The sequence below is a fragment of the Cryptomeria japonica genome, chromosome 5, assembly GCF_030272615.1.
Source record: "Cryptomeria japonica chromosome 5, Sugi_1.0, whole genome shotgun sequence".
Taxonomy (NCBI): domain Eukaryota; kingdom Viridiplantae; phylum Streptophyta; class Pinopsida; order Cupressales; family Cupressaceae; genus Cryptomeria; species Cryptomeria japonica.
In genome coordinates, this window is record NC_081409.1 from 126,883,731 (window position 1) to 126,911,689 (window position 27,959).

The window sequence follows — 27,959 nt, forward strand, 5'->3', positions numbered from 1 at the left end:
ATCTGCTATATATTTAGCTAACATATAAAAACTGGATTTGTTGAAAAGACTTTATGAAAATTCAAGAAAATGCATGTGATAGGTGTAACCCCAAACTCCTCAACCTTTGCCAATAGGAAACTTTGGACGAGGGAGGGTATGACATCCATCAAAGCATAATCGAAGGGGGCTTTTGTTAGATATTGTATTTGAAATTCTCTAGTAGGCGCACGTGTGTGTGCGTGTGTGTGTGTGTGTGTGTGTGTGTGTGTGTGTGTCATCTCATGGAATACAATGATTGTTGGATATGCGAAAATGAATTTTTCAAGGATGCTCTTAAAATATTTGGTCTATGAAGAAAATAAAAATATAGAATTTAACATGGCAAACACAAATAAATCTTGTATTAATTTTGATGATTGCAAGGACTTCTTGATCATGTGATCAAGGATTAGTTGATCCAAATGATGAAAGATGATAAATTCATTAAAATATCCTTAATAAATAGAGATCTTGGGCAAATATAGAACACTACTAAAAATAAGAAGAGATTTCATGCATATTCATGAAAAACTAGGATAAATTTTCTTCATGTAAATTAGATTTTAGAGCTCTTCTTTTCAACTCCTGCAAACTATAGTTCCTCCTATGTGAGGGATACATTAGAATTCCAATAATCTCCTCATTAATTTCAATCACTAGTTGATTCAACACAAAATTATTATTTCTTCTTCTGAATTTAATGTGATTATCTTCTACTGCGATGTCTTATGCAGTGATCTCCATTTTCCAAATTCTTTACTATGACTCCTTCATGGGTCCACACTTTCTCTCCTCTTGTAGATGACTTCATTTATTTTGTCAAAAAACTCTATAGCCTTTTCTAATAAGCTATTGCGTTATAAGGATTTCAAACATTTTTCCTACATGTAAATCATTTCTCAAAAATTTCATGCATATTTCATGTTTCTATATGATAACATTTCTAAAGAGGTTAATGGAATATTTTTTTTTCATAAAAGTTTTGGTAGATGGAACCCTAGCTAATTTTATAGATGATATTGAAATGAATCACACTTATACCTCTCCCAGAGTACCTTTTATTGATGAGGAAAGAATCAATAATCCTATCAATGATCTCTCCAAGGGAGATAAAACATTGAAGAGTAACATTGAATCATTCGCTTCTCATAAAGATACTTTGGTGCAAGAGGGATAAGGTAAACATAGTAATCTCAAGCTAAACATATTTAAACCCTAATAACCCTTATGTCATAAAACTAAACCCTAACCCTAACCCTGACCTAACCATAATCCTAACCATAAACTTGTTCGTACCCCAAACCCTAAACATAATGTAAACCCAAACCATAATCCTAATCCTTACACTAATGCCTAACCCAAACCATAACCCTAAACCATAACTTAAACCTAAACTTAAATATAACCCCAATTGAATTCTTACCATTACCTAACCCTAAGAATAACTCTAACTATATAATTAAACCCTACCTGAAACTTCAACCTTAATCTAACCCTAATTAAACCCTAACCTAATTCAAACCCTAACACTTATTGAATCCCTAATCTTAAGATAATTCTAGCCCAAACCCTAACCCTAATTAAAATTTAATACTAATTTAATTGTAACTCTAATGCAATTGAATCATAAAGCTAATTTTAACCCTAATTGAACTCTTATAAAAACTCGAACTATAATTAAAACCTTACCACAATGAAACCCTAACGTTGACAATATCCCTAATCTAGACCTAATTGAACCCTAATCCATAACCTAATCCTAAACTTCAACCTTAATCTAACTATAATTAAAATCTAACCACAACCTAACCCCAATTTAAATATACCCTACAATTAAGCCCTAGCTACAAGTTCAACCCTAATCTAACCATAACTAAATCCTAGCCTAAACTTAATGCTAAACCTAATTAAACTCTAATCGTAATTGAACTCTAATCTTAATATAGCCCTTACCATAATCAAACCATAATCATATTTGAACCCTAACTCTATTTAACTATAACCTTAACCCTAACTTAGATTGAAATTTAATCCTAATCTATTCATAACCTTAATCTATCCCGAACCCTAATCCTAATTGAACTTTTATATTAATTTAACTCTAACCTTAATGTAATTGAACCATAACCCTAATTCTAGCCCTAAATTTGATGTAAACCCTAAAGGTAATAATAACCCTAACCATAAACTTAACCTTAACACTAAACCCTAACCCAAACAAATAGAAAATAATAATAATAATTGCAGCAATAAGATTACATATTATTGCAACAAACATTAATAATATAATATTATATAATTTTATTTTGAATTTTTTATTGTTTCCCATGTTGCACCGCGACTGCTACTAGCTTACATATATTTTATTTTAATCAAATATATATTTAATACGCTGAGAGATATCCTTCTCGAGGCACCTATTTTTATCATGTACCCTGAATTCTAATAGGCACCTCGAGAAGGATATCTCTCGGTGTATTATATATGTATTTGATTAAAATCAAATATATGTAAGCTAATCTTAGTATATATATCCCTCTAGATCCTCTATATTATTATAGAGAATATCTTAATCACCACCATATTGTAAGGCAAGATGATGTTATGCATTTTATTAATTACCAATTTCCTAACATAATATTGACCAAAGAGGATGCTTTAGATGACGAAAATAGTTCTTCCCCACCTAATAAAGTGGATATGAATAATGGTTATGGATCATGAGAATCTTTGTACAAAGGTTCCCCCTTCCTCATGCATTCATCTCTTTTTCCCATAAACATGTCCCTACATAAAAAATTACAAAGAAGTCCATAATGAGAGTCCTTCTCCTTCACAATCGAAAACATTTTATGAGGTTGGTTGTGATATGATTTCTAAACAAGGCTATAATGGACAAAATATTGAAAAGTTAGAACAAGGAATCAAGGTCCCTATAGATCCTCCTTGACAATGCACTAGAGAAGGCATAGGATATCCTCACTTATTACATCAAACATCTATGGATGATCTCCTTAAAGTTTAGATATGTACTCTCTATTTTGTGAAAAAAGAAGAATTTGTAAACCTAGTCAAGTCAATAATCTTTTATGCACATATCATCAAATTCATGGTCATGAAATAAATTAATGTCTTAATTTTAAAAATAAAATGTAAACACTCATTGATAATGGTAGTATTAAAATGATAGATAAATAAAACTTCCTTCATCTATTATGTTGCTTTTCATTATGTGACATTAGTACCTTACTGTTTGGGGGCTCTTTGTCATTCATGGTGGTACAATTTCATGTACAATTATACTTGGTTAGCAACATAATTGTCTTTCTTATTCTTGTCTCCATACTTGGGGGGCAAGATTAATGTTTCAATCTTCTCCCTTTTAAAGAATCCTTTTCTTTTGTTGAGTTGCATATTTCATAACTCAATGTCCTTTCTTGCATAAAATTATCCTTCATGTGTGTCTCTTGTTATTCTGTGCTTTAAATGGTACATATTTCATGCTAATCTCTCCTTAGTGATTGTGTTTAGTCCTTCACTAAAACTCCACTTTTCCTATCAATGGGGAATGTGTGTACTCTTAGTTTTCTTCCCCTTTCACATATTTCATATTTATTGAAGATGTCCTCTATTTTTGGTAGTAGATATTGTTAGGTCCCAGAGACAACCGAGAGAGGGTGGGGGGGGTGAATCGGTTGTCTAATAAATTCAAACCAAAAAATAACTCAACCAACTTAATGCTTAATACTGGTAAATCCGTTAAGTATGCCGGTAGACCGTGTTAACAGTTAATTGCTATACCAGTAAAGATTAATGCATGAAATATAAACATAAAGTCATCCACAACACATAACACCAATATTTGTACGTGGAAACCCTGTAAGGGGAAAAACCACGGTGGGAAACCTTACCCATAATCAGATGATACTATTGCAGATAGTAAGTGTACATAAATGGGGTCTGCACATGCAGAAAGGCAAACAGCCTAGAGCTCACTGCTCAATCACAAAATGGGAGTCACACTGACTACAATTGGATGGTTAAATCCAATAAGAATGTACTGCACAAAATAGCATCTTCATATGATGGATTCAGTACCGGTGTAATGCTGATATGCTTCCACAAAAACCTAGCTTCACCTTCAAATAATGTTTTTGTGTATAGCTCTACTTAATCTCACATATACCTTCTCACAATTCTTTTTCACATTCCACATTCGATCTTACAAATAAGATCTTACATTTATACCATAACCTAAGACCAATTTTAGTAGGTTGGCTCTACAAGATATTACAATAAAAACATTTTATAAACAATATAATATCTGATGCAATAATCGATTAAACATGTCGGCTTAAAGCATTTACAACAATAATAAATCATCTCCATAGCATGCCATGCTGACTTGGAAAAGATGAACCTGCCGGTGTAACCCTAGGTAACCCTGGACCTATTTGCCGATAAAAGCAAATATGCAAATATGAATATACCAATATTTAATTCTTCAAAACAAAGTGTCCACACGATGTCTTCGACATTGCCAAGTTCCTTCCATATCATTCCAAGTGTCGGTGATCATTATATCCTATCGGTGAACCATATACCAGTAACTGTGCAATAGTTACTTGCTTGCCAGTGAATGCTGTTGTATCTCCAGAGTGCTAGTGCTTTAGTAGGTGTTGACATCAATGAAAAAACCATACCAAAATACCAACAATCTCCCCCTTTGGCATTGATGGCAACAAAAGATGGAAAAACCATAAAAGTGCCAAAACAGAAATGCCAAAAACCAAAAACCAACAATCTCTCCAAAAAGATCATAACCAGAATACAGAGACTAATAGTCTCTCTCAAACAAAAATCTCTCCCCCTGGGAGCAACATGTGTTATCCAAATTTCTCTTAAAAGGTAATGTGTTTTTCCATAGATATCTCTCCCCCTTTGACATCATAATAAAACCAAGTTCATATACAAAATACCAATCAATTCAATATACCAACTACTCCCCCTGAGAAGTAGCTTCCTCATCAAAGACCAGAGTAAAAGATTTGTCTTTTAATTCTGCCAGTTGATGACAATCATCAACTGTCTAAGTCTCTACCTGTGGTGGTATGAATCCAAGTTGATCTTTGAGATATTCAAAAGTCTCCTTAGGCAAAGGTTTTGTGAAAATATCTGCAAGTTGTTCTTTAGTATTCACATAAACTAGTTTTATCTCTTTTTCTTCAACTTTTTCCCTTAGAAAATTCAGTTTGATAGAAACATGTTTTGTTTTAGAATGTAATACTGGATTCTTAGATATATCAATTGCTGCAGTGTTATCACAATATATAGTAATAGGTTCCTTGCATTTTACCTTTATGTCTTTCAACATTTGTTTGAGCCATAGTACCTGTGTACAGTTAGTTGTTGTTGCAACAGATTTTGATTCTGCTGTTGATAAAGATGTACAACTCTGTTTCTTACTTAACCAAGAGACTAATCTCTTTCCAAGAAAGAATGCTCCGTTGGTGGTTCTTTTTCTATCATCGACATCTCCTGCCCAATTTGCATTTGTGTATGCACATAGATCAAAATTTTCATCTCTAGGATACCATAATCCAAGATTTGCAGTGCCTTGTAAGTACCGAAAAATCATTTTTACTGCTGATTCATGATTTTCTCTAGGATTACTTTGAAATCTAGAAACAATACATACTGCATTCATAATATCAGGTCTGGTTTATGTCAAATACAATAAACCTCCTATCATAGATTTGTATCTAGTTGGATTAACAGGTGTAGATTCATCCCTTTGAGATAATTTGTCATTTGTAGTCATAGGTGTGCTTACCGATTTAGAGTTTTCCATTCCAAATTTCTTTAGTAACTCTTTCAAGTACTTGGATTGACTCAAAAATATACCTTTGTTAGTTTGTGAAATCTGCAATCCTAAAAAGAATTTTATTTCTCCAATCATAGACATTTCAAATTCTTGCTGCATTTTAATAGAAAATTCTTTACATAATCCATTTTCTCCTCCAAAGATTATATCATCAACAAATACTTCTATAATCAAGATGTCATCATTAGTTATTTTGTAATATAAATTGTTGTCTGCATTTCTTTCAGTAAAACCAATCTTTAAAAGATACTTATCCAACCTTGCATACCAAGCTCTTGGGGCTTGTTTCAATCCATGCAAAGCTTTTCTTAACCTGCAAACCATATCATTGTCATCTGTCAAAGAAAATCCATCAGGTTATTCAATATAGACTTCCTCTTCAAGATCTCCATTCAAGAATGCACATTTAATATCGATTTGATAAACTTTGTAGTTCTTGTGAGCTGCAAAAGCCAAGAATAATCTAACTGCCTCAATTCTAGCTACCGGTGCAAAGGTTTCATTGTAATCAACTCCTTCTTTATGAGAATATCTCTTACACACTAGTCTTGCTTTATTTCTGACAACCTTACCATCTTCATTAAGTTTGTTTCTAAATACCCATTTGGTTCCATTTATATTTTTATCTTTAGGCCAGGGAACTAATGTCCAAGTATTATTTTTCTCAATTTGTTCTAATTCTTCTTCCATAGCTTTAATCCAAAATTTATCTTCACATGCCTCATTAACAGATGATGGTTCAATTTGAGAAACAAGACATACCTCTTCATTTGCCAATCTTCCTCTTGTCATAACTCCTTTAAATTTGCTTCCAATTATCTGATCTTCAGAATGATTCAATTTTACATACTGGGGTGTCTTAGTTTGTTGTTGTTCTTCAATTACTGTGGAATCCTCTGATGGTACCGGGGTAACTGGATCTTCATTTTGTACTGGTGGATTTAGTGTAGGTTCATTTGTCACAATTTCTGTTTCCAGTTCAGAATCTATATACCTTGAAGTTCCTCTGAATTGTTCATCAATTTTTACATTTGTACTCTCAACAATTTTCTGCAATCTCTTATTAAAACATCTATATGCCTTGCTCTTAGATGAATAACTAAGAAATATTCCTTCATCACGTCTAGGATCAAATTTGCCAATATACTCATCTCTTCTAATATAACATTTACTTCCAAAAAATTTGAAATACTTAAGAGTAGGAGTATTACCAAACCATAGTTCATGAGGGGTCTTACCGGTTTCACCTTTGATGTGAACTTTGTTGAATGTATAGATGGTTGTGCTGACTGCTTCTCTCCAATATACATGTGGTAAATTTGCTTCAGATAACATACTTCTTGCTGCATCCAAGATAGTTCTGTTTTTCCTTTCAACAACTCCATTCTGCTGTGGTGTCCGAGGTGCTGATAGCTGTCTTCTGATTCCATTCACTTCATAGAATGTATGAAAGTCCTTAGATGTGAATTCTCCTCCTTGATCTGATCTTAAACATTTGATTTTCTTACTGGTTTCATTTTCAACCATTGTTTTGAATAGTTTGAACTTTCCAAGTGCTTCTAATTTTTCTCTGAGAAAAGTAACCCAACACATTCTAGAATAATCATCAATAATTAGCATGAAATATCTATCACCTTGTAAGCTTTTAGTTCTAGCTAGACCACATAAATCAATGTGAATCAAATCAAGAGCATTATTGGATTTTTCTGGAATACTTTTGAAACTAGCTCTAACTTGTTTTCCAAATTGACATTCCTTACATATTGTATTCTGAGGTTTCACAATTTTAGGTAGATCTCTAACTGCCTTAGAAGTACTGATCTTTACCATACAATCAAAGTTTACATGACAGAGTCTCTTATGTCATAACCAACTTTCATCTATATGTGCAATCAAGCATGCCTTTTCACTATTATTCAAATGAAAAATATTACCTCTAGTCTAATTACCGGTTGCAATTTCTAAACTAGTTCTATTCATGATTTTGCATTTTCCATTCTTAAATTGTAACTGAAATCCTTTCTCAACTAAGTGACCAACACTTAAAATATTATGCTTTAATCCTTCAACATAGTAGACATTGTCAGTGTTATGCTTACCATCAAGAGATATTGTACCCTTACCTTTGATTGAATAGGTTTTGTCATCTCCAAATCTTACTAAACCTCCATTGTATTCTTGAAAGTTCAAGAATTTACCTTTATCTCCTGTCATATGATGTGAGCATCCTGATTCAATGATCCATTCATCCTTTACTTCAACTTTAGCTACTAGGGCTTGTTCTACCAGTTGAGCAGTAGGTTCCAGTTGATCTTCTATTATAGCAACAAAAACCCATCCATTGTTTGTTGGATCCTCATCAGAATCATCAGTTACACCTTCATCAACAATGTAACAAGATTTGTCTTTGTTCTTTTTAAATCTGTATCTCTGATATTCAGGATTAGGCTTGTATGTTCTTCTAGCTTCTTCTCTTAGTCTAGCATGTCTATCAGGGCATCTTGAAGCCATATGACCAATCTTATTGCAGTTAAAACATTTAAAGGGTGCTTTACCTTCATATTTACTTCCAACTGGACCTTTTGGCATTTTCCTTGCAAATAGTGCTTCAAGTTCTTCAAGTTCTTCATTCTCCTTCCTAGTTTCTTCAAGTTCTTTTACATAAAAGGCTTTCCAATCTGATTTGTCAAATGATGGAGCAGATGATGTTGATGCTTTAAAGGCCAAATCTGTCTTTATAGTAGCAACAGGACCAAATTCCTCAATTTCAAAGGCTGAAAGTTTTTCAATTAATGTATCCCTAGTTACTGATGTATTAGGCATTGTTCTCAACTCATTTATAGTAGTAACCTTCATTTTATATGCCGGTGGCAATCCTCTTAAGATTTTTGAAACAATTTCATCCTCACTCGAGGTTCCTCCACAACATTTAATACCCAAAACAATTTCATTTACTCTTTCCATAAAAGCAGAAATCCTTTCATCTTCTTCCATTTTCAGATGTTCATACCTGACTTGGAAGCTTTCAAGTTTTACAATTTTGACTGTGAAATCTCCTTCATTTAGTGTTTCCAAATTATCCCAAATAGCTTTAGCAATAGACCTATCTGATAATCCCATGATTTGTTGATCTGATAAAGCACTCAAAAGTGCTTCTCTTGCTATGCAATCATCCTCCTCATCTTTAGCTAAGGTAGTTGGAGAGGTCTGACCAGCTACAACAGTAGTATAACCATTCTTTGTAACTTCCCAGATGTCTTTACCAATGCAATTCAGATGTGTCTCCATTCTAATCTTCCATATCCCATAGTTGGTTCCATCAAGTTTAGGACTGTCCTTCCTGAAATAATTAGTAGTCATTGGATCTCCTTAGGTTGTTAAACTTCTGCAAAAGAGGACTAAGCTCTGATACCAATTGTTAGGTCTCAGAGACAACTGAGAGGGGGGAGGAGGGTGAATCAGTTGTCTAATAAATTCAAACAAAAAAACAACTCACCTAACTTAATGCTTAATACCTGTAAACCAGTTAAGTATGCCGATAGATAGTGTTAACAGTTAATTGCTATACTGGTAAAGATTAATGCATGAAACATAAACACAAAGTCGTCCACAACACATAACACCAATATTTGTACGTGGAAACCATGTAAGGGGAAAAACCATGGTGGGAAACCTTACCCACAATCAGATGATACTACTGCAGATAGTAACTGTACATAAATGGGGTCTGCACATGCAGAAAGGCCAACAGCCTAGAGCTCACTGCTCAATCACAAAATGGGAGTCACACTGACTACAGTTGGATGGTTAAATCCAATAAGAATGTACTGCACAAAATAGCATCTTCATATGCTAGATTCAGTACCGATGTAATGCTGATATGCTTCCACAAAAACCTAGCTTCACCTTCAAATGATGTCTTCGTGTATAGCTCTGCTTAATCTCACATATACCTTCTCACATTCTTTTTCGCATTCCACATTCGATCTTACAAATAAGATCTTACATTTATACCATAACCTAGGACCAATTTTAGTAAGTCGGCTCTATAAGATATTACAATAAAAACATTTTACAAACAATATAATATCCGATGCAATAACTGATTAAACATGTCGGCTTAAAGCATTTTCAACAATAATAAATCATCTCCATAGCATGCCATGCTGATCTGGAAAAGATAAACCTGTCGGTGTAACCCTAGGTAACCCTGGACCTATTTGCCGGTAAAAGAAAATATGCAAATTTGAATATACCAATGATTAATTCTTCAAAACAAAGTGTCCACATGATGTCTTTGACATTACCAAGTTCCTTCCATGTCATTCCAAGTGCCGGTGATCATTATATCCTGCCGGTGAACCATATACCAGTAACTGTGCAGTAGTTACTTGCTTGCCGGTGAATGCTGCTGGATCTCCAGAGTGCTAGTGCTTTAGTAGGTGTTGACATCAATGAAAAAACCATACCAAAATACCAACAAGATATCTTTAGGCAAAGATCACTTTCTCCTTTCACTATGCATCCCTCAAAAGGATCGATTTACACTTCTTGCAAGATATTATTTCACAACTATATCTTCCTTGCTTAAAAAGCGTTATGCCTCTTTAGCTTTGGAGTTATGCACATTGTTGCTTAAAGGATTAAAGGATATCTCCTTAGTGCTAAAGATATTTATCCTTGTCTCTCATTTGTACCTTTAGAAGGTAACATAGGGCTATATTGACATCTACATTAGGGGCTTATATGTGGCCACCTTGTTGCTTATGTTCAATTTAATTTTGCAGGGTTTCCTTACATATTATGGTTTGTTTGGTTATCCTTGTAGCAGGTTTCCTTGCATATAATGATCTACTTTATTATCCTTTCTCAATTCATGTTGCAGATTTCCATGTATACAATGTTTTACTTGGTTATCCTTTTTCAATTTGTATTGTAGATTTTGAAGCAAACAATTTGTAGTGGTTATTCTTGTTCAGGGTTTCCTTACATACTATGCTTTGTTTGGTTATTCTTTTTGTAATGCCCAATTACACCTTTTCCATTGCTTTCCTTGTGATAAGTAACACCGAGGGGATAGGGGACACAAGGGCCTATGTTTGGGGACATAGAAGGGATGACAAAGGGGTGACACAAAGACATATACTACTTAAAAAAATAGTTATAAAAGGACGTGTAAGAAATATGTATAAGAGCTATAAATGAAACTTTGGCACACTATATAAAAGTTTAAACTAATAAATGTATAAGAACATAAAAATAGTTGCATTGAAATTTGAATATTAACAATGTTGGGTAGAGTTTTGGAAGTTTGGGAGAAAACCAAGAATAAGTATAACAAATTGTAAACAAAACTTTGGCATACTAAGTGAAATTTAAACTAATAAATAAAAAAAAAATGACAAAATGATTGCATTAAGAATAAGAATTATGGGTGGTGGTTCGGGGTGAAAAGGAAGAGGCCCTTGTCGAGGTTTGGGGATAGAGCCCCTAATGAAGTCAAGGAGTAGTGCCCCCTACATGGTATGGGGCAAAGCTCCCACCAACAAGCACAAAGAAGGCCTTAAAAACCTCAAAAACCTTCATTATGGGTTCCATCATCACAAAAATTTCACCATTTTTTTCTTAAGGATTGAGTTTCTAAGTGGGGGTGATGGGAGACTCCTACAAGTTCATAGGATGGTCAAGGGGCTCTTGGGAATCCTTGAGGGATCTTGCCACCCCCATTATTTTGGCAACGTCTTGACGATGTTGGCAATTTCACGAGGGACGCCCCCATGTCCCTCAGACATCCCTATCACCAAAATGGTAGAAAAGGGGAGGGGGTGAAGAGACGCATCTCATGTTTCATTGAAAATAAACTAAATAATAGTTTTTTAACATGAATATATAAAATATAACTCAGAAAATCAAATCAGTTTTTTTTCATATTTTATGGAGAAATACAAATATACTTAATGAAAGGAATTATGATCTTTACAAAGGAAAACAAATCTAGAAAGAAAGCATGATAAAAGCTTTTCAAAATGGTTAATTTCGCAGCAGCCATAGCGGCAATATGGTTGATCACTGCCTCTTCCAAATCACCAGAACTGTAGGTTTGCCCATAACTACTAACCTATTGGAGTTAGAAAGAGTGAAAAGGCCCACCTGAAGATAGCTCAAAGTAGTTTCTCGCACTGTTGTTTGGATGATATGAAGAGGCAAATATAAAAGAAGAATTTATGATGAGCTGACCTTCATAATCGACATGCATAATCTTCGAAGACTTACGAATGAAACGAGATTTCTCTGGCATTACGTACAGAACCAGTAGACTTAGATTGAAAGGTAAAGTATGGAGAGAGCATCCCAGTATTTTCATCCTTTGTGCAATTGATCTGAAAACCAGGATGTCCACAATGGGAATTGTGAATCCACAAAGGGTAACTCATATTCATCGAAGTATCGAACCATATTTTGCAGAAGCAAAGCCCACCAAACAGACACAAATTAGAAAGCTAACTAATACTCCGCAATGCATTTGCGTTTGCAACAACATTTTCTCATGTTCAGCAAAACCGACTACAACACTAAGAACAAATTAACAAAGAAAAGACTGCAAGGTGGACGGAAGAATTTGCGATATACAATGTGAAGTTTCCATGTAGCTCCCTATAATTCAAACAGTAAATTATATATATAAGCCTTTTCATTTCTGATTATAAAGCACACTGTTAATCTAATATAAATTCATTCCCGCTCAAGAAATGAATTCTTTGGACAGTTTAATATGGATCCATATGAATAATTTCTAAGCTAATAAAAATATAAGCAAAGAAAGTTTTCATTGTTCGAGCGGATTTACCGGTATTTGTATGTTATTGATCCGGGTGCATAAGTTTTTCCACCAAAAATGGTTAATGCTGCAACAGATACGGAAGAGATTTGGTTCCTCTCCTATTTTCACTCTCCACCACAAGGCTATGCGGATTCATTGGATATGTAACTGATGTCCCCATAATTACGAGCCACCACGCCCTACCGCTATACCATGCGAGTATTTCGAGATATATGTTGGCGATGTTTGCTTTATCTTAAGGATAAGCCGAGATTTTAGGGCTCAGGGCAAACCCAAACCCTCCTTCATTTGCAACTATAAACTAAATCAAACAAACCCAAGTGTAATAAATTTATACGAACTCAAAATTAATTTTTTTTTAAGGCTTAAAATTATAAGAGCCAATAATTTTAAAGTTTGAGTATAATTTTAAAAGATTAAGTGTTAAAATTGGGAGATATCAGTGATTATCAAAATCACATGGTTTTACATAATATTTGGCAAAATGTGTGTATAAAAACAAGGGTATGTTTTGAGTTTGAATAGAAGGAAATTCGCTGAGAGTTTGATGAGAGAATTTTTGGAGAGCTAAGCAATTTGGAGAGTTAGCTTGTGATTGTGAATTGTTCGTCTTTGTGCATTGGGAGCTTGAAGTCAAACTTGTTGGAGAAGGACTTTTGCAATTTCTTATTGTCAGAGGAGACGTTAGAAGACTTGTAACCAGTTGAAGACTTTGTAACCTTTTTCTAGAGCATTATCAAGGATCGACCACTCTATTGGAGAGGGACCTGAAGGCGTAGCCATTTGGTGAACTCCGTTATCAACTCGTGTTTCCTTGTCTTCTCTTCTTTCTCTCTATTGTTAATTCATTATTTAATCAGTGTGATGTTTATTTAAGCATTTCAATTTCATTTTCAAGACCTTCAATTTAAACGTTTTATAAGTTAACATTACACATGCACCTATCATAGATCCTAATATCAGATCAAGTGGTATCAGAGCTTGTTTGACTAGTGTTTACAAAGGTGGATGTTAATGCGATCTAAGAGCCAACGTGGTGAAGGAACATTAGCAGAGTATAATTCTGAGATCGGTAAACGAAGGACCTTTCCACTTAAGATGTCATAAATTGCAACTAAACAACAATACCCTGAGCTCAGTGAAAGAGATTTTCAGATAGGCTTTTTTGAAATGAAAGCTATGGTGGATGTACTCTACAAAGAGAGGCAAGAAGGAATGAAGTGTGAAAAAGGAGATTCATCGAAGGACCATGAAGATTGAGAGGACAAAGGGAAGCGATCGGGAGGTGTTGATTCACCACCAAAAACTCCTCCATCTCCTTCTCCTCCTTCCCTTCTTCTTCTTAAGCAACTCCACCAATAGTACAGGGAAAAACAATCCTTTTAAGAGAACATCGAAGCCTGTAATTAAATTGGATGTAAAATCTGAATTACCTAAGTACTATGGGGAGTTAGATGTTGTAAAGTTAGATGATTGGGTCCAACAGGTAGAGGTGTATTTTAGGATACAAGGCCTAGTAGAACATGCCTCTAGGATCCAGTTATCTACTCTCTAGTTGGGAGGAACAACTCTTACCTGGTGGCAGAGTAGAACTTGAGAAGACATTGCTCGCCATGGTAATATCAGTATGACTTGGATGGAATTTGTTGCTTCTCTCAATAATTAGTTCTACCCTTTAGGTCATATACAACAATTGACAATTAATTAGAAAACCTTTTGCCAATCTAAGGGTCAATCAGTCCAATATTACACCCACAAGTTCAGAAAATGGGCTATTACTTTGAATGTTCCATTGCATACTCAGGATACACAGTTTAAGTACATAGGTGGTTTGAATTCTTACCTAAGACATCTATTTTGATGTTAAATCCTATTAATTTGGATGAAGTTAGTGTTCAAGCCACACATCTAGAGTCTAGGGGTAAGAAATTTGACAATAATGATTTTGTACAAAAGTCATCTAAGGTTGTAGAAACAAGAAGAGAAAAGAAGACATCTACTGTTATGAAGGAGTTCACATGTTCTCATTGTGACAAGAAAGGTCATGATGAAGAACATTGATGGCAATTGCATCCAAAATTGAAACCTAAGTGGGCTGAGAAACAAAAAGGTAAGGAGAAGGCCGCAAATGTTGTTATGGATCTTGGTTCAGAGTCTGGGGATGAAACTAAGATAATAGCAATGGGTTTGAAAGGTAATGCTCCTATTGCTAGTGTTTTCTTTGATAGTTGTGCTTCTACTTCTCAGGTTCATGATGTCCCTGAAGATAAGAAAATAAATGAGTTTTTTCACATAAGGGTTGTTGCTAAACATACTAAAATTGGTGCACTCATAGATAGGGGATCTCAAGTTAACTTAATTTCAGAATATGTTGTAAAGAACTTAGGATTGAAAACTACACATCATAAGAGGCCTTATCCACTAGGTTGGGTTTGTGAAAATAATAAATTGCATGTAACAAGGCAACGCCCTCTGAGATTTTCAATCACATGTAAGTTTGTTGCTGAGGTAAAGTTTGATGTGGTTCCACTAGATATCTGTAAGATAGTGTTGGGTAGCCCTTATTTGTATGATCGTAAGGCTATTTTCTATAGGGAATCTTATCAATATCATTTGTTTAAAGATGGAATCAGTTATATTGTACACTCTAACAAGGTTAAGACTAATCAGTATTTAGAAAACACAGAGAAGTTAAAGAGGGTGATTAATGCAAGTAAAGATTTGTCTCTTATCTCTATCAGATTAGGTGATTCTAGGCATGAACTTAAAGAAATCAAGGCTAATCAAGATTAGATGTCATAGGATACACCAATAGTAGAGTGTGAGGAGACAACAAATGAGACTGTTGATGATCCAAGTCCTCAGCTTATGGTTGAGAGTTTGGAGGTTCCCTTGGGTAAAAATGTTCCTATTGTGAAAGATAGACATGTTATCGATTCTTTCACTTTTGTACATTGTTAGTCAACTTGATATTAGTCAGTGGTTATTGGTTAGTGGCTATAACAATTGATGTAGATGCTTATGAAAGTGATAAAATGATGCACATATTCAACAATATTGTTGCATTCTTGATTGTGATAATGAGCCAGGTTTACAGATGATACGCTGCAACAGTTATGGAAGAGACTTGGTTCAGTTTAACCAAAATATGGGTAGTGGGATTCGAACCCCTAACCTCTCCTCTCCTATTTTCACACTCCACCACTGGGCTATGTGGATTATTTGGATATGTTTTCACGCTGCTTCTATTTAAATATTGTTAAACACCCTATAAACTATTATGGAGGGTCAGTGGTTTGAATTGATGTCCCAATAGTTATGGGCCACCACTCCCTACTGCTATAGCATGCAAGTATTTCAGGATACATGTTGGCAATCTTTTACTTATGTTAAGGATAAGCCGAGATTTTAGGGCTCAAGGCAAACATGAACCCTCCTTCATTTTCAACTATAAACTAAATCAAACAAATTCGATTGTAATAAATTTATACCAACCCAAAATAAATTATTTTGTAAGGCTCAAAATTATAAGAGACAATAATATTAAGGGTTGAGTATAATTTTAAAATATTAAGTATTAAAATTGGGAGATATGAGTGATTTTCAAAATCATATGGTTTTACACCATGTTTGGCAAAAAGTGTCTATAAAAAGGGGGGTATGTTATGAGTTTGAATAGGAGTAAATTTGGTGAGAGTTTGAAGAGAGAATTTTTGGAGAGCTAAGCAATTTGGAGAGTTATCTTGTGATAGTTAATTGTTCATCCCTGTGCATTGGGAGCTTGAACTCAAGATTGTTGTACTTGTTGGAGAAGGACTTTTGTAATTCCTTATCGTAAGAGGAGATGTGAGGAGACTTGTAACCAATTGAATACCTTGTAACCTTTTTCTAGCGCATAATCAAGGATCGACCACTCTATTGGAGAGGGACCCAAAGACGTAGCCATTTGGTGAACTCCATTACAAACTCGTGTTTCCTTGTCTTCTCTTCTTTCTCTCTATTGTTAATTCATTATTTAATTAGTGTGATGTTTATTTAAGCATTTCAATTTCATTTTCAAGACCTTCAACTTTAATTTTGCATAAGTTAACATTACACATGCAGCTATCATAGATCCTAACATCAAATCAAGTGGTATAATAGCTTGTTTGAAAAATGTTTGCAAAGGTGGATGTTAACACAATCTAAGAGCCAATGTGGTGAAGGAACATTTGTAGAGTAAAATCCTGAGATCGGTAAATGAAGGACCTTTCCAATAAATATATCATAAATTGCAACTGAACAAGAATACATCAAGCTCAGTGAAAGATATTTTCATAAAACTTGTTTTGAAATGAAGGTTGTGGTGGAGGTACTCTACAAAGAGAAGCAAGAACGGATGAAGCATGAAAAAGGAGATTCATCAAAGGACAATGAAGATCATGAGGACAAAAGGAAGTGATTGGGAGGTGGCGATTCACCCCCCAAAACTCCTCCATCTCCTTCCGACTTTTTCTCCTTCCTCTTCTTCTTCCTCTACTTCTATTAATCCTTTTAAGAACACATCCAAGCCTTTAATTAAACATGATGTAAAATTTGAATTATCTAGGTACTATGGGGAGTTAGATGCTGTAAAGCTAGATGATTGGATCCAACAGGTAGAGGTGTATTGTAGGATACAAGGCCTAGTAGAAGATGCCTCTAGGATCCAGTTAGCTACTCTCCAGTTGCAAGGAACAACTCTCACCTGGTGGGAGAGTAGGACTCGAGAAGACATTTCTCGCCATGGTAATGTCAGTATGACTTGGATGACATTTTTTTCTGCTCTCAAGAAGAATTTCTACCATTTGGGTCATATTCAACAATTGACAATGATTTGGCAAACCTTTAGGCAATCTAAGGGTCAATCTGTCCAAGATTACACCCACGAGTTCAGAAAGCGGGCTATTTCTTTGAATGTTCCATTGTATACTTAGGATACACTTCTTAAGTACATAGGTGGTTTGCATTCTTACTAAAGAAATTCTATTTTGATGTTACATCCTAGTAATTTGGATGAAGTCAGTGTTCAAGCCACATATCTAGAATCTAGGGGTAGGAATTTTTACATTGATAATTTTGTACAAAAGTCATCTAAGGTTATAGAATAAAGAAGAGAAAAGAAGAAAGCTACTATTAGGAAAGAGTTCACATGTTCTCTTTGTGACAAGAAAGGTCATGATGAAGAACATTGGTGGCAGTTGCATCCAAAATTGAAACCTAAGTGGGCTCAGAAATAGAAAGGTAAGGAGAAGGACACAAATATTGTTATGGATCTTTGTTCAAAGTCTGAGGATGAAACTAAGATAAAAACAATGGGTTTCAAAGGTAAGGCTCATATTGCAAGTGTTTCCTTTGATAGTTGTGCTTCTCCTTCTCAAGTTAATGATGTCCCTGAAGATAAGAAAATAAATGAGCTTTTTCACATAAGGGTTGTTGCTAAGCATACTCAAATTGGTACACTCATAGATAGTGGATATCAAGTTAACTTAATTTCAGAATATGTTGTAAAGAACTTGGGATTGAAAAATACACATCATAAGAGGCCTTATCCACTAGGTTGGGTTTGCGAATATAATAAATTGCAAGTAGCAAGGCAATGTACTCTGAGATTAACAATCACAAGTAAGTTGGTTGATGAGGTAAATTTTGATGTGGTTCCACTAGATATCTATGGGATAGTGTTGGGTAGCCCTTATTTGTATGATCGGAAGGATATTTTATACAGGGAATCTAATCAGTATCATTTGTTTAAAGATAGCATCAGGTTTATTGTACACTCTCACAAGGTTAAGACTAATCAATCTTATGCAAACATAGAGAAGTTAAAGAGGGTGATTAATGCAAGTAAAGATTTATCTCTTATGTCTATTAGATAAGGTGATTCTAGGCATGAACTTGAAGTAGTCAAGGCTAATCAAGATCTGTTGTCATAGGATACACCAATAGTATAGCGTGAGGAGGCAATAAATGAGAGCATTGATGATCAAAGTCCTCAGCTTATGGTTGATATTTTGAAGGTTCCCTTGGGTAAAAATGTTCCTATTGTGAAAGATAGACATGTTGTTGATTCATTCACTTTTGTATCTACATTGTTAGTCAGCTTGATATTAATCAATGGATATTGGTTAGTGGCTATAACAATTGATGTAGATTCTTATGAAAGTGATAAAATGATGCGCATATTCAACAATATTGTTGCAGTCTTGATTGTGATAATGAGGAAGGTGTAAAGATGGATAGATGATATAGGACAAGTGGGGAGGCCATGCCCTGACTTAATTTTTGAATAAATGCAACTTTTTGAAGTTCAAAATTTCTCTAGATTGGAGGATTGATCCGGGTCAATAATTTTTTCCACCAAAAATGGTTAATGTTGCAATAGTTACAGAAGAGAATTGGTTCAATTTAACAAAATATGGGTAGGGGGATTCAAACCCTTAACCTCTCCTCTCCTATTTTCACTCTCCACCACTAGGCTATGTGGATTCTTCGGACATGTTTTCACGCGACTTCTATTTAAAGACTGTTAAATGACCTATAAAATATTATGGAGGGGTGGTGGTTTGAACTGATGCCCCCATAATTACGGGGCACAACTCCCTACTGCTATACCATGCAATTATTCCGGGATGCATGTTGGTGATTTTTGCTTTATGTTAAGGATAAGCTGAGATTTTAGGGCTCAGGGCAAACCTGAACCCTCCTTCATTTTCAACTATAAACTAAATAAAAAAACCTGATTGTAATAAATTTATACCAACCCAAAATAAATTATTTTGTAAGGCTCAAAATTATAAGATCCAATAATTTTAAGGGTTGAGTATAATTTTAAAATATTAAGTGTTTAAAATTGAAAGATGTGAGTGATTTTTAAAATCATATGGTTTTACACCATATTTGGAAAAATGTGTGTATAAAAAGGGGGTTATGTTGTGAGTTTGAATAGAAGGAAATTTGGTGAGAGATGAAGAGAGAATTTTGGGAGAGCTAAGTAATTTGGAGGGTTAGCTTGTGATTGTGAATTGTTTGTCTCTGTGCATTGGGAGCTTGAAGTCAAGCTTGTTGTACTTGTTGGAGAAGGACTTTTATAATTCCTTATTGTTAGAGGATATGTGAGGAGACTTGTAACCAATTGAAGACCTTGTAACCTTTTTCTGGAGCATAATCAAGGATCATCCACTCTGTTGGAGAGGGACCTAGAGATGTAGTCATTTTGTGAACTTCGTTATCAACTCACATTTCCTTGTCTTCTCTTCTTTCTCTCTATTGTTAATTCATTATTTAATCAGTGTGATGGTTATTTAAGCATTTCAATTTCATTTTCAAGACCTTCAATTTAAACATTGTATAAGTTAACATTACATGTGCAACTGTCATAGATCCTTGTTGGAAATTGGCACTCATTGGATTCATATGCTGTCATTGATGGCAACAAGATTCTATAGAAGGCTGACACTGGTAGATACCGACATTGGAGTAATTAGGGTCATAACCGGCACCGGCACCGACATCCAACACTTTAGTGAAGCCCACATCAATTTGGGAAAGGTTTTATTTATAAAATCATTTTGTAATTATTGTATAGAGCCAACATTGAATATCTTTTGTAACATGTTGTAAGCTGACATAAGGCATATTGTTTGTAAAGGTTATCTAAGTCAGTTTATTAGGTCATTTATATATACAACAATGCGAAGAAAAAAAATGATGCGAAGGATATTTATGTAGATCAATAGACAGTTTGTAAAGCATTCTTAGAGAAAAGGAGATACCGATAAAAGGGTTTAGGATTTATGAACCGACACAGAATAGAGCTATAACCGGAACTCTTTTTGGCATTGCAAGTGCATTTTATGAGTTCACCATTATTTTTTTTATCTCAGCAGAAGCTTGCGGTCTGTGAGACTTTTTGTGTTGAGCAGTCTGCTCTAGGAAGTTGCCTTCTTGCATGTGCAGGCCCCATGCTCTATAATATCTTTCATATGGCTAGTGAATTGATATTGTGGGTCACAAATTCCATCATGGTTTTTCCTCTTTGAGGTTTTCCATGTATAAAATTCAGTGTGTTATGGTGTTCATTCATGTGGCTGGTTTATTTACTTCATGTTATATGTTTCTTCATTTACCGGTTTATATGTGTATGTTGTAATAAGGTAAAATCTTATAATACAGATAGAACACTGATTCACCCTCCCCCCCCCCTCTCAGTGTTCTTGGATTCCTTTTATTCCAACAATCCTAACATCAGATCAGTTATAGAGTATAAATTTATGAATTCCTTTTAAGTACATGCCAATGTTTTATTACAATGAATGCTATGTCACCTTTTATTATTCATTCATTTTACACATTAATCTATTTTTAAATTTTATGCCATTATTTATCTTTTCTTAGATATGTCATATATATAAATATTGAATTATTTTTAATGTCTATTATATTTTTCTTATATTAAGCATGACTGTAATATTCAAGTTTAAAATAAAATATTATATTTGTATCTACAATATTCCTAGTATATATATTTTTGAAATAATCTATAGAAAACACATAGAAATATCTCTTTTTTCAGATTTTTTTTAAGTTTCTATTTTAATACATTTATAAGCATTTTTTTGTAAAGGATATTTATCGAATATTTTATATAGATTATTTTAAAGATATATATGTTAATTATAATTATAACATAAATTTTGCTACATTGTATATTGTGATGTGGACAAAACAAATATAGTTTGGAAATACAAGATTTTTTATATTAAAGTATTTTGATAATGATTTCATATTAAATATAGCTTTTGCAAAGACGGTAAAATGACAAAATTGTATAGTAAATGGAGTTGAACTTTGTTTCCTTAAATATTAAATTTGGAAATTCAACTTGCATGGAAAGGAATCCTAAACACTTATACAATGTGGAAAAAAGTATATCTAATTCTCACATTAAATTATGTTAAAAATGTATTAAAAAAATAGATTTTATTTGTTAACAAATTAAAATGATAATGATAAGATTTTAGTATTTGTAATGGTGAAATTAGCATACCTATGTGATTTTCCATTTTTCTTTGCATCTTAATATTTTAAGAAATGTATAATTTTGAACATTATCTTAAAGAGAAAATCCCATTAAGGAGAGACAAATTAAAAAATTTAAAAAGTATTAATCTATTTCTATTTGTAATAAAATTTTCAGGTAAGTGAGTCATGATTAATTAGTATATAAATATTAAATGAATCTATTCAATTAAAACAATTTAAGAGTAGCTAGCGATACAATAAAAAGTACTATGCGTTAAATAGTAGGTTACAGGTTTCATTAGATAAAATAAATACACGACTTATGATTATAAAAAAGTTTGTATTTTAAAATTTTAGCAAATATTAGAGCTCAATGCATTGACATTTGAAAATACTTTGGTGTAGGCAAATAATCCAATTTCGTATATATCATGCCATTTCTCAATTTGTCTACGTAAAAAGACATTATTTCTAAATTATACAAAAAAGTAAATGGAAAATTGCATGAATATGCTAACTTCATCATAATAATTTTCCCAAGCATTTTGAGGTGCATGTGAATCCTAGAATGTTAATGCATATAAATTATGTACTTTTAAAAATAAAATCTTATATTTAAGTGAATAACTAAAAAATTCAAAGGAGATCGCAATATTTTATACATTAGAATCATCACTTTTTACAATGAGACCTAATAACCATTGTACACACCTAAAATTGTCTTTTGATTAAATAAATATTTATTATTTTATTAATTATTTTTATGCTAATATTCTCTATTAATTAAATAAATTTTAATCAATTACAAGCCTCTTTCATCTAGATTAGATTGTGTGTAGATTTTTGCATTAATATTTTGGATCACACTTCATGATCTAAAATGTTCATGCAAAAATCTACACACAATCTAATCTGCAAGTAGATAATTATTATCTCATGGATTGTGCAAACTTAATGTCTATTATAAATAAATATTTTTATTTATTTAATTAATTTATCAGCCTTTTCTACTATTAATTAAATAAATATTTAATTAATTCACTAAGCCTCTTCTTTCTAATTTAAATAAATATATTATTTATTTAATTAGACCTCTTTCCCTAAATTAAGTAAATAAAATATTTATTTAGTTTACCTAGCCTTTACTCTATCAATTAAATGAATACTTTTAATTAATTTACCTTTTTCTTCTTATCCACATGACAACACGTCTCCCTAAATCACCTACTCTTTAATCTCAACCTTTCATTTCAATTTAACCTCTTAATCCTATTCACACTTATATTTTACCTTTCCATCTCTTAATATTTACCTACTCATCAATCGTAGATTGTTTCTCTTTCATCTATGTGATCATGGCCATTCGTCTTTAATCTCTTAATCTAAACCCTTGTCTCTCCTTAAGATTTATATAAAAGAGGTTATTTCCTTCCATTTTGTCATCCAAAATCAAGAAATCATTGGAGAACCTATACTTTGCCAAAATAATTCTAGTATACATCATCACAACCACATCCATTTTTCCTTGAGCTCTAGTGCAAGTACAACACAAATCTAAGAGAAATACTATCAACTACAAGATCATAGAGCTAATGAGAACAATGAAGACAAGCCTATCATGGATGTAAAGGTATAATCTTGTTCTTTTTCAGGTTTTATTTACATTAAATGATAGTTCTTTATCGAGCTTTGTTGAATTAGTTTATAGATCTAAATTTGTGGATGGCTTTATGAGGGTTTACAAATAGATTCAAAATTTGACATAAACAAACTTATTATAATAATTCCTAATCATTAACATTTTATAAGAGATATTTTTCTTATTTCACTTTTTCCAATATTTTTCTTATTTCACTTTTGCTAATAAAGTTGAAACTGACTCATTTATAGAACCAAGAATGGGTTCTAAAATATAAACAGCTACACTGCATTCTTCAAAGGGAGTTAGAATATCTTTCCTTGCTACATTTTGAATTATATAAGGATTCAAAACTTTAATCACCTTTTCTACATTAGCAACCTATTTATCCTTTTGAATTTAATTAAAAACTAAATCTTTTTATTACTTTTAGAATCCAAACTAGTAACGCTCATAAATTTTCACTATTTGCTACAACTGTAGTAATCCCTTAAACTAATTAATAAAGTTAACTACAAAAAACCCATCAATATATTACTTAATTTATTTTATTTAATATCATTCCATTCCACCATTGTAACAAATGTGTAAACTAGACTACTAGAAAATAGAAATGCAATGTATTTCCCAATAATATGACATTTCACAAATTCATGCATAACTAAGGGTCATCCACAATAATTCGAATGAGATTATAGAATAATGATTATAGAAGGTTAACTCTTGATACTACATGAAAGACGATACACCCTTATCCCTAGAGTATGCTTAGGATTACAAGAAGTCATTTTATGGCTTCCTTAACTCCTAATTAAGTCATATCATCAATAATATATTACTATTTAGTTATTTAGTTTATCTTAGGCCTATACAATCACATCTAAGTCATCTTAGGTGATTTCCTATGTATAAGGAGGGTATACATAAGAGGTAGTGAGTCTTATTTCATCATCATATTAGAAATTATACTCATTGGAGATATTTGGAGGTTTTATTCATTGAAGTAGCTTATGACTTTTAGCTATTATAAAATAATTACAACATAATTTGCATTATCTTCCTTATTTGTACAAGTTATTTTATTACAAGTGGGTGTTTTGTTATTTTACATGCAAACATTGGCTCCCCATGATTGCAATTTATCACACACAAGAAGTAAATAAACTAAGGTTTTGGGACCCAGAGAGAACAAACAACATAATATTTTCATAGGTCTTTCTGAAAAGAGAATAAAATTTAATCAAAGAACTACCAAAACCTCTTTCCTTTTTGACATGTGAGAGATGTATGTCACAATCAATTATGTCCTTTTGGTGCCTTCTTCATTTCATTTAAAGTGTTAATAATTATGGGGGTTCTTTTTTGAGGCATCATCATATGCATTCTTTAAATGAAGAACAGTAAAATTTATAGATATTTCTTCAATACTTAACCATAGTACCAAATTGTCCATCATTATTCCATCCCTCTTTATTATTCTCAGATTTCTCCCATCATTTGTCTAGGTAATCATGCCCTCTACATTACACTTAACCTTATTATAAATCATAATATTTCAAACAATGACAATTAATATAAAAAAATAATATACTACAGTTCTATACAATATTAATGAATTCATCATGCCCATCAATACTTAGTATATTTTTTATTTGACATAGAATGTCTCCTTCATTATCATAGTATTTCTAAATTTCCAAATTTATCCCTTCATTGGCTAAGGCATCGATAGCCTTATTTCCTTCTCTAAATGTATGAGAGATCTCCCAGTTAGCTATTAAATTAAGAATGTACTTATTATCCTTAATATAATATTTTATCCTCTACAATGAATAATTGTTAACTTAATGGGGTTCATCACAAGTTTTGAGTCTCCCTTAATAATCACATTGTTAAATCCACGAAGGATATTTTTTAAAATCCCCATCAAAGGGTCATGGCTTCAACTTTGTTATTTGTTTTTGTCCCAAAATTTTTAGTATATCCTTCCATCATCCCACCCTTTGTATCTCAAAGTATTCCTACAATTGTAACTACTCTAGGGTTTCACTTCTTACACCCATCAAAATTAATTGAATCTCTCCTAGGATTTATCCATATCACATGCTCTCTTAAATAATATTTTTTCTTACTTTAATTTTGTCCATACTATAGGTTACTCCTGTTGGGATCCAAGAACACTAAGAGGGGGGTGGGGGAGTGAATCAGTGTTCTGTCAGTAAGATAAGATTTTATGTTTTTATACCAAACACATACAAACCGGTAAGCAAATAAACATATAACTTGAAGCAAATGAACCATCCACACAAATGAACACCATAACACACAAAATTTATACATGGAAAACCTCAAAGAGAAAAAAACACGGTGGGATTTGTGACCCACAATATCAATTCACTAGCCATATGAAAGATATTATGTAAAATGGGGGCCTACACATGCAGGAAGGCACACTGTCTAGAGCACACTACTCATCACTAAAGAGTCTCTAGTGCAAGGCACTTAACACTCCAAGCATGCAATTTTGTTTTTCTTCTATGTTTTGTGTGTTCTATTTTATTATGTAATAATGGACAAACTATTTGGGACTCAGTAGAGCCATGATTAAGTTGTCCAAGTTTTAGATTGTGTCATTTGTGTTCAAGATGGTGTCAGCCTAAGAAGTTGAAATGCTAAGGTAGATCAAAGGAGTAGTACTCCAAATGATTTTTATCATGTAATAGGGGTCTATTGTATTGTGTTTAGGTCTTATAGGGTGTTTGAGGACCTTTAGGAGCCTTGGAATGCATTAGAATGAAAGGTTACATCTCAAGAGTCAAAAGATGTAAAAAGTTGCTGAGCAACATTTTGTAATTTTTGCAAAAGTTGAATTTTTGGATGACGGCGTTGAAAATTTGATTGAAAAAACTAAACCATCAGCATATAAGACAAAATATACTTCATTGTATGAGCTGGAGAATTGGGAATGCAAGAACAAGTTTTTGAGTTGCAAGCAAATCTTGTTTCCTTCACCGTTTAACAGTTTTCTTGAGTTTTCATTGCTTTGTATGGTCCAGTATGAACTTGATTGTAGAATCTCATTGTAGGGAATGAGTGTTCATTGAATTTATTTTCCAATAAGTTTTATTTGTAGGACTGATTGTCTTTAGTTGTAGAGATAACATCCATTCCTTGTAACTAGATGCAAAACCCTTGCAAGTAGGGTTTAAGAGAAAAAATGGCTCTAACCTAAGCAAACATTGATGGCACCGGTTGAAATAAAGTGGAATTATAGGTTAGGATATGTACATAGGTTTAGAATAGGTTTTCTTGTTTTGCAGGTCCTTGTTGAGGAGATACAATGAAGACCTAGGCTCACCGTTGGGAGTTGCTGAGTTAGGATAGCATAAGATGTGCAGATTTTGAGCACATGTGGATTGGTGGAAGAAAAAACATCACATGGTTGGAAATCCATATTAGTTCCCTTCAATAATCCTAAATTTTTTTAAGAAAGTGTTTTGACTGGTGAAGGGTTTTGAAACCATCTTTCCAAGTCACCCGGGTAGGCCTAAACCCTTGAAATTAGTACAGTATTGGAGAACCAATATGTACAAATAACCCAAATGCAAGTTTCCAATATTATCTATAACTTAGAAAAGGGTACCTAAATATATAATTTATTTGTGGTCTTGTTTGGAAAATTTTCAAATGAAGTCCTTAAAACTGCCGAGGGAGGGGTAATCCAATTAGGCCTATTTAAGCCCGATAGAGACAAAGAAAGGCTAGGAAACCATGGAGATCAGTTTGGAGATGCTAAAAGCCTCAAAATAATTTAAAGAAACTATGCAGATGAATTTTAAGTCCATCAAATGAGGTTGGAGTGTTGTGATCCTTGCAGGAGTTGTTGGAGCATAGGAGTGGTGTGTGGAGATTGAGGTAGCAACCTCAATAGGAGAAGTTGATTTTCTAAGACTAGTAGATACACCTTGGAGGTAAGAAAAAGTGGTTTAGACCTTGGAGGTCTCAATAGAAAAACTCCTACTAAGTGCCATTGGATGGGCTTGAGTAGTTGAAGGGTTGAGGAAGACAAGTCAATCAAGAAGGTGAATTGGATCAAGCTCCAAGACTCTCTGCATCAGAGAAGTATTAGAGCCATACTTTGAAATATTTGTTGTATATTAGATTGTGAAGAATCAGAAGCAAGTTCAATGCCTCAAAAGGCATTGACTCCAGAAGCCATCCAACAGATGGTGGCAGAGATGATAGAAGGATTGAAGGATGCGGAAGGAAGCAAAGGAACCAGAGATGTTAAGAAGGAGAAGAGGAAGGTTAAGATAGAATAGGGAGATGAGACAGATGAAGAAGTAGAAGATGGAGAGGAACAAGGAGCAGTAACAATGCCTCAAGACCAAAATCCATTCTTGGATGCAGTCAAATCTCTCCAAAGATAACTTGGATGGATTACCCACCTATGAAGGAAATCTCAATGGAGAAATTTTAGGGGCAGGTTTGGAAACTCAGGAAGAGGAAATATAGTCTTCACTGATAGGTGC